Source organism: Mus caroli, unplaced genomic scaffold (assembly GCF_978045245.1).
Source record: "Mus caroli unplaced genomic scaffold, Mus_caroli_1 scaffold_7, whole genome shotgun sequence".
In the NCBI taxonomy this organism is placed as follows: Eukaryota; Metazoa; Chordata; class Mammalia; order Rodentia; family Muridae; genus Mus; species Mus caroli.
In genome coordinates, this window is record NW_028227262.1 from 90,358,850 (window position 1) to 90,367,346 (window position 8,497).

Below are 8,497 nucleotides of genomic sequence, written 5' to 3' on the forward strand. Positions count from 1 at the left end.
ATTTCCTATAATCCTCTTTGTGAAAAAGAAACAAAATAGAGATCTTCAGTAAACATGTAAATCTATTAATTTATAGATGGTCCAGTACAAAAACAAACAAACAAGCAAACAAAAACACATACATACAAACATAAATACACTTAACAGTTTTATACTAAGAATAGTTTGGCCTACTCAATTATTTTTTTAATATTAAATGTAGAAAAGTGACTTAGAACATTAAAGAAACAATAAGGGTGGCTGGTGAGATGGCACAACAGTTAAGAGCTCTAACTGCTCTTCCAAAGTTCCTGAGTTCAAATCCCAGCAACCACATGGTGGCTCACAACCATCCATAGTGAGATCTGATGCCCTCTTTTGGAGTGTCCAAAGACAGCTACAGTGTACTTACATATAAAAAATAAGTAAATCTTTTTTTTTAAAAAAAAGAAAGAAGATAAGTCATCACTGGGATAGCCATCAAAACAATTTATGAATGATGCAAAACTGCCACCACGTCCTCAAGGCAAGATAGCTGTGTATAATGGTCAAAAGCATAGATGGATGGGAGTGAGAATCCCAAAGTTATAGCATTAATTAAACAAACTTAGACTTAAAAAATAAACAAGAATTTTTTGAAGAAATAATATGAATGTTATGTTATTCTTTATCTATATGAGATGAAATAGTATGTATATTTAGATTCTGTTTTGGAAGGAAATCCTGATCAATTTTATGTCTATGACATTAACTTTTATAGCTTAATGAAACCTTGACTCCAACAAATGCTATTTTTTTCTTTTCTCCCACTTCTTTTTTTTTAAAGTTTTTTAAATGTTATTTTTTTAAAACAATAAGCATTTTAAGGTTTATGAAACATTTAACATTTCCAAATATATTATTATTGTTTTTAAAAACTTTTTATTGATTCTTTGTGAATTTCATCATGTACCCCAATTCCACTCATCTCCCCATCTCTTCATATTTGCTTTCTGACTTGCAACCTCCTCCCTAAAATAAAATAAAATAAAATAATAATAAAAATAATAATATGAAATACAGCATAGAAAACATCTCATTGTGTAAGCTATAGCTTTGATCTACAGGAGCAGCCCTATCACACGCTCCAGCAGTTCAGAGGTGAGGTAGATGTTGGAGTGGCCTAACTCAAAGCCCTGCATCTGAACCTAGGGGATAGCTGAGCTAGTCAGCCTGCCAGCTCACCTGCACCCACACCACCAGGGTGAGCTCTCCAGCACTGCCCTGGCTAGCTCACCCAGTGCTGCAGCTGGCAAGGGGCAGAATCAGCTCTCCTGCTCTCTCTTGAGGTTTGGTCTGTTAGTATGTATTTAATACTAAATTCTGTACCTGAAGCTCTGGGCCTTGTGCAAACCTTGTTTCTGAATTTAAAACTATTTGCTAAGTAAAAATGGCTACAGTCAATTACTGGAGGGATTAGAGGTAGGCAGGTTTTGAGTTTTCTGATTGGGGGTAGAGAAAGGAGGAGAGTGAAGAACAAGGAGGAGAGGGAGGAAGCACAATGGGAGGAGACAGGAGACATGAGCACAGGGCCAGGAGAAACAGCAAGTGTTTGGGGAGCCCTGCTGGGGAGGTAGGCCGGCCAGCAGGCCAGCCTTTAGAAAAGTAGATTGGGAGTTATAACCTAGTAATTGTCAAAACCAAATAAAATAACCAAAGTCTGAATCTCGTTCTTTGTACGCTACTCAGGCATAAGTTTAAATTGGTTTAACTACAGCTCTCATGCCCTCCAAGCAGGTTCACTTGCACTGCTACCCCAGTGCCAGATCAAACTGTGCTGTCCGCTCTTCCGAGTGCTTCAGCCGGTGAGGGACAGGGACAGTTCTCCTGCTCTCATGACCCTAGGGCCACCTCTTTTCATTTCTGGAGGTAGTGAGGGGCAAAGGGAGCGAGGGCATCTTCCTAGTACAAGCAGAAGCAAGCTCTCCCACACTCACGCCCTCGGGGCTGGCTCACCCATGCCACCAGGGTTGGCTCTGTTTGGCTAGCCAGATGAGATGCAGGGCTGCTCTCCAGAGTGCTGCCACAGGTAGGAAGTGGGCCCAGCGAGAGGTGGGGCCAGCTCTGAAAACCCCTAGACATCAGTGTGATCTCAGGAAGAGGCACAGACCAGGGACATTCACATGATTTTTCGAATATCGATACAGAATCTTGCTGTTGGCGTGGAGATGGATGCAGACCCTCGTGTCTCCAGTTCTACCTCTCTTCACAGTGCTCAAAACGTTCTGCTTCTCTTTCTCTACCATCTCTCCACTACATACTTGTACATTGTAGTGGCTTCCTCTGAAGTAGGGCCAAGAGGCTGGAGGGCCTCAATGTGTCTATAGCCAGCCAATGTTGTGTGGCTATGGGCTGGCCTCTGGGTGCCCTCCGTTCATCTGTGCCACTGAGTATCGTGGAAGTGAGCAGGACTCTGGGTGTCCTCGGCCCACAAAGCACGGTGTGACCTAGCAGCAGGTAGGTCCCCAAAGATATTATTTTAATGGGTTTAATGGGTTTTTAAAGTACCGAAATATATACAGTAGTATTTTATAAGTGCTTGATATATGATCACTCTATTTAAATTTGTGAATATGCATGTGTATTTTAATTGGGCATGAGAAAAAATTTTATCACATTAGGAAAATAAATTTTAAAAAAGGAGAACTGAAATGGCCAGTTTGTCAAAACAAAAACAAAAACAAAACCAACTTTTTAACACAAACAACATATGAAAACAACCAAAAACACACTAAAACACTTGTCATGACACACTGACATGAAGTTAGGTACACCCAGTTCAGAAAAAGAAGTAGAAAGTTTATCTCTGTTTCTTTGAGCTGTGAGAGAGGCTTAAATACAGAAGATCAAAAGGTAAAGCTTGTCATGAAGACTAATGGTAGTTTCTCTCTCTCTCTCTCTCTCTCTCTCTCTCTCTCTCTCTCTCTCTCTCACTCACACACACTCTCTCTCTCCCCCTTCTTCCTTTTCATTCGCTCATCCCTTTTGGTGTGTATGTGTACCTGTGTGTGTGCCTGTATGTATGCATGAGTTCATGTGTGAGTGTGTGTGTGTGTGTGCATTCATGTGCTTATGTGTATGTAGCTTAAAATGCAGAGGTGTTATCAAATTGTGTGACTGAATAAGAGAGTGCAGAGAGAGGTTCCTCCATCTTTTATTCTTACTGAGGCCATCCCAGGTTTAACATCTGATCTCTTTGATGGAGAATCCCATAGAAGACTACCCAGTCTATTCAAGGAACCAAAGGTGAGGCTATCCTAGCTAACTTATCCTTGGAAGCTCCTCCTGCTAACTATTCATAGCTGCCTGTTTGTGAGCAACCCCCTTCTGCTGGCTAATGTTTATATTAACTTCTGTTAAAACTGCTCAGATCCAATAATTTACTCTGCAAAGCCCACCCTGCAGCTCCTGAGCAAAATTTCTAGACAGGTCTCTGCCATTAGAAACCTGAGTTCTGAACACTTGGTGGCACACCTAGATCCCCAAATTCTTGGGTATGGTCCCAGATAGCTTGAATAAAGTCAATAAAGGCTGTACACTGTGTCTGAGTGGGTCTGAGTTAGCATCTGGTGACACTTGGAGATCGAAACTTGTGACCAAGTTGGAGGTTGGTGTAGCCACTTCTCAAAAAGTCAATAAAAAGAGCCAAAATTAAAAATGGAAAGCAGAAAAGGGAGATCTACTCAATGGAGCCACTTTGGAAAGAGGGACAAAGTAGTCTAACACACCCCTCAATTCTGTTTTTAGGGTCCTGAAGGGAGCATACAATTTAAATAGAGGGCTAAGGATTTCCACAGCTAAGCAGTCCTAGTCACTCCCATCTTTGACTCTTCCTTGTCTAGGTTTTAGTCTCATCCTGCAATATGGCCTGACAAGATATTAGAATTGTGTGAAGTCTCTTTCTGGGAGACAAGTTTACTCTTTGGTTGCTGCTCTTTCCTTCCCTGAAGATGAGAGTCACAGGAAACTCCCCTATCCTTAAGAAGTTTTTCTTCTTTCAACAGTCTAATTATCATATTGACAGACAGTCTCTTTATAATGTCCTTGTATCTGCCATACCAGTTACATGGAGGGGTCAGATTTTATTAGAAAGAGAGAGGAAAAGAAAGGAAGGAAGGAAGGAAGAGAGAGAGAGAGAGAGAGAGAGAGAGAGAGAGAGAGAGAGAGAGAGAGAGAGAGAGAGAGAGAGAGAGAAAGAGAAAGAAAGAAAGAAAGAAAGAAAGAAAGAAAGAAAGAAAGAAAGAAAGAAAGAGCAGAGAATGAGGATGTATTGTAGATTCTGTCCTTAGTTTTGGTATAAACTAAACATTTTTAGATATTATTTTTATTTTAGCATATAACTTAATCTACATGAAGTTTTAAGAGTTCTTTACTGTAATGAATTACCAATTTTATTAGTTTTTTATGGTTCACTTACATTTTTCATTAATTAATATTTACTTTACATCCCAATCATAGCTTCCTCTCCCTCTTCTCTCCCAGTCCCTCTGCCTCACCTCCCTTTTCCCCAGTACCCTCTCCCTTTCTCCTCAGTGAAGGGGAGGCCTCCTGTGGATATCAACTCCCTTGGCAGATCAAATAGCAGAAGGACTAGATGTGTCTTCTCCTATTGAAGCCCATCCAGCTTCACATTTTAATTAAAGAATGTTTCCTATTTTATGTTTAAAAGTTTTAATTCTTTGCGCAGTGGATCTCAACCTTCCTAATACTGTGACTTTTTAATACAGTTTCATGCCTCCACGAGATCCAGGTGTGGGGCATTTTCTCAACTAGTGATCAAGGCCGGAGGGCCCCTTGTGGGTGGTACCATCTCTGGACTGGTAGTCTTGGATTCTATAAGAGAGCAGGCTGAGCAAGCCAGGGGAAGCAAGCCAGTAAGAAACACCCCTCCATGGCCTCTGTATCAGCTCCTGCTTCCTGACCTGCTTGAGTTCCAGTCCTGACTCCCTTGGTGATGAACAGCAGTATGGAAGTATAAGCCGAATAAACCCTTTCCTCCCCAACTTGCTTCTTCGTCATGATGTTTGTGCAGAAATAGAAACCTTGACTAAGACATAAAATTATTTCATTGCTACTTTATAGCTGTAATTCTGCTTTTATTTTAATTCATAATGTAAATATTGGATATGCAGAACATCTGACATGGGACCCAAAGGTGTTTCGACCCCCAGGTTGAGAACCAATGCCCTAGGGCATTGTTAAGCACAGGAGATATACCAGTTTGGAGGTACAAATGTTTATGTTGTCTTTAGATCTTTCCATTTGTTCAAATACTTGCAAGTTAGTCAGCAACTATCATGCATAAGCCACTGGAGTACCAGACAGCAGATTCATCTCCAAACACATCCCTATGCATTTGAAGAGGAGAGTCAGGAGACAAAGGCCAACAGACAATGAATCAATGCATGTCAAAGACAAAGAAAACTAAGACAAACTTTTTAAAAACCAAAATGTCTTTGAAGTTTCAAAAGCAAACAAAATCTGAAAAATGAGTTAAACAGCCAGAATTTACAATGTCTCTGGAGATTCAAAAGCAAGCAAGCAAACAAGCCAAACTAAATGTCTAGAACAGGTTTTCTAGAGCAAACATTTCAAAGCAAATAAACAAACTAGATACATTAAACACCATGCTTAGAGAGCAAATCTAAAGGGGGTCCTACTTAACCAACTCAGAAACTCCAAAATGGGTAGTCAACCAAACCAACGGATGTCTGGAGGCCCAGGAAGTACTTACCAACATCAGCGGAGAAGGTAACATCAGGCTGTCTGGACTCCAAGAATGGGTCCTTGCTGGAACCTGGCTTCCATTCGTGTGATTCCTCCAAAAGAAAGATCATTCTCAGAACCCCAGACTGGGATCCCTAATTGTCAATGCAAAAACCACAGCTCTAATTTTAAAGGGAATAAGAGATAGTTAATTCTGGACCTGGTATGAGTGACCATTATTGGCTTACAGACAAGTCCACTAGGCTCCTCCTGGGAGCCTAGCAACAGTGACCTAGCAACAGCTTACATCATCACCTGCTTCCAGGTACAAGCCAGGTGCCTCAGCTTATAAGAAGACTGCTACCCCACACTCTCTCCCCTTCTTCACTCTCTCTTTCTTGTCCTGACATGTTCCTGGCTGGCCTCTTCCCCCTCTCCTTCTCTTTTTATCTTTCTCCCCTCCTTTTTCTGCTCCCTTCCAGCCCTCCCCCTGCCCCTAACAAATCTTCTTTATACTAGGCCTGTTGGATGGTGTGATTCCTCAGAGGGTACCTTGTCTAGGCTCACTAACTGTCCTGTCACTGCCACCACAATCATACCGCAGTATGAAATGTAACAACTGTGGTGGTTTGAATATGCTTGTCCTAGGGAGTGGCACTGTTAGGAGGTATGGCCTTGTTGGAGGAAGTGTGTCACTGTGGGGGTGGACAATGAGACCCTCCTCCTAGCTGCCTGGGAAACAGTCTCTCCTGGATGCAGTCAGGTCAAGATGCAGAACTCTCAGCTCCTTCTCCAGCACCATGTCTGCCTGGATTCTGCCGTGCTACCTGCTGTGATGATAATGGACTGAACCTCTGAAACTGTAAGCTACCCCCAATCAAATGTTTGTCTTTATAAGAGTGGCTTTGGTCATGGTGTCTCTTTACAGCAATGGAAACCCTAACTAAGAAAACACAGCTCAGGAACACAGAATTAGGTTAATCAGGACACATTTAAAATACATTGTCTATAAGCCTTAGATGCTGTTTGGTGACACTCCTTAGCTTTGGGGTTGATAGGTGCTAGTGGTTTGCTAAATTCATAAACTCTAAAATGTTTTTATCTATTTAGTCACAGGGCATTAATTCAGACACAGAGGTAGACAAAGGGTGTCTGTTTTGGAAGCTAGTACTAGCTCAAAATAAGCTAATTACCCTCTGGACTGAAACATTCCAATCTTCCCTTAGTACTAAAATTCTAGACAGTCAATCTCTGGAGACGCAGCTGCTAAAGTTAACATTCACAGGATGAAGTTTATTGGCTCACCTAGTTTCTGGAGCATCCTTATATATGTGCAAACAAGTAGAAGACAGTCTCAGGGTAAAAGCTGAGAAAGTCAATCCCGAAAGTAGCACATGAAACTGATTCTAAACACATGTTTCCTTCCTAGCATATCCAGGCGATTTTTCAGGAGAAAAGAAAAAAGAAGTGTGTATGTGTGTGTGTGTGTGTGTGTGTGTGTGTGTGTGTGTGTGTCTGGGGGGCGTTTAAGAAGGCATATTTTTATATTAGTCTGGATTTGCTAGAGTAATAATTTATAGAATGACTCTCTCTCTCTCTCTCTCTCTCTCTCTCTCTCACACACACACACACACACACACACATACACACACTAGATTTATTAGAAGGACTGACAGGCTATAGTCCATCTAGCCCAACAATGGCTCTATGTGTAAGTCTGTGTAGTGAAGGTCTAAGAATTCAGTAGCTGTTCAGTCCATGAGGCTGGATATCTCAGCTGGTCCTCAGTATATACCATAATCCTGAAGAAGTGGGCTCTAATGCCAATGAAGGAGTGGATTTGCTAGGAAGGGAAGGAACAGGGATACATACGTACATATATATACATACCTACATACACACACACACATACAGAGAGAGAGAGAGAGAGAGAGAGAGAGAGAGAGAGAGAGAGAGAGAGAGAGAGAGAGAGAGAGCTTTCTTCTTCCATGTCCTTTATAAAGGCTGTCAACAGAGGTGTGGTCTAAATTAAAGGTGGATCTTTTCACCGCAAAGATTTGGCCTTCTCACTTCAAATGATCCAATTAAGCAAAGCAAAGCAAAGCAAAGCAAAGCAAAGCAAAGCAAAGCAAAGCAAAGCAAAGCAAAGCAAAGCAAAGCAAAGCAAAGCAAAGCAAAGCAAAGCAAAACAAAACAAAAATCCCTCTCAATTGTATCCAGACATTTCTGAGTTTTAGTTAATTCCAGATGTAGACAGGTTGATAACCAAGGCTAACCATCACAGAAGGTTTGTTTAAAGATAAACCACATTCTGGTATTCTAGCCAGTTTTATGTGTAATAATTACTAACTTGCAAGTATTTGGGAAAACTGGGAGAAACATTTACTTCTCCAAACTGTCTTATTATACTTGCTAAACAAAGCAGTGTTTATTTTTCTTAATATAGTTAGTACCAAATTGGCTTATAAGTAAGTGCTCATGTAAACTAAAGTTGTAAACTTGACCCAGATTTATTTTGGCTCATAATAAAACTGAAATTTAAAGGAACAAAATAATGGTAAATGACAAAATGTCTATTTAATTAATGCAACCACATAGGTAAAATAGAGACAGCTAATGGCTCTAAATCTCTTTGGGGAACAATTAACTTGAGTTTTTAAGTTAGAATTTTAAATCTGCTTTTAGGGACAAGATACACATACTCACATAGTTCTGGTCTAGATGCTATCTCCTTGATCCTTATTTTAGTTCTGGTTCTACCACATGGCCCAAA

The 8,497-nt window shown here is 40.8% G+C and overlaps 1 protein-coding gene across 2 annotated transcripts in view; it reads right to left on the reverse strand.

Annotated features, from left to right (window-relative positions):
• Positions 1 to 7,271, reverse strand: part of Abcg2 (ATP binding cassette subfamily G member 2 (JR blood group)) — a 119,983-nt gene extending 112,712 nt beyond the window's left edge. The window contains exons 1-2 of one of the 2 annotated variants that reach the window (XM_029478606.2): positions 7,030 to 7,271; positions 5,753 to 5,837 (exon numbers count right to left, since the gene is read on the reverse strand). The gene's annotated coding sequence lies outside the window, so the exon portion shown is untranslated. Of the gene's footprint in view, positions 1 to 5,752; positions 5,873 to 7,029 lie in introns of those variants that run through there. The other variant, XM_085840573.1, reaches the window with a different exon arrangement.
• Positions 7,272 to 8,497: the final 1,226 nt, after the last annotated feature.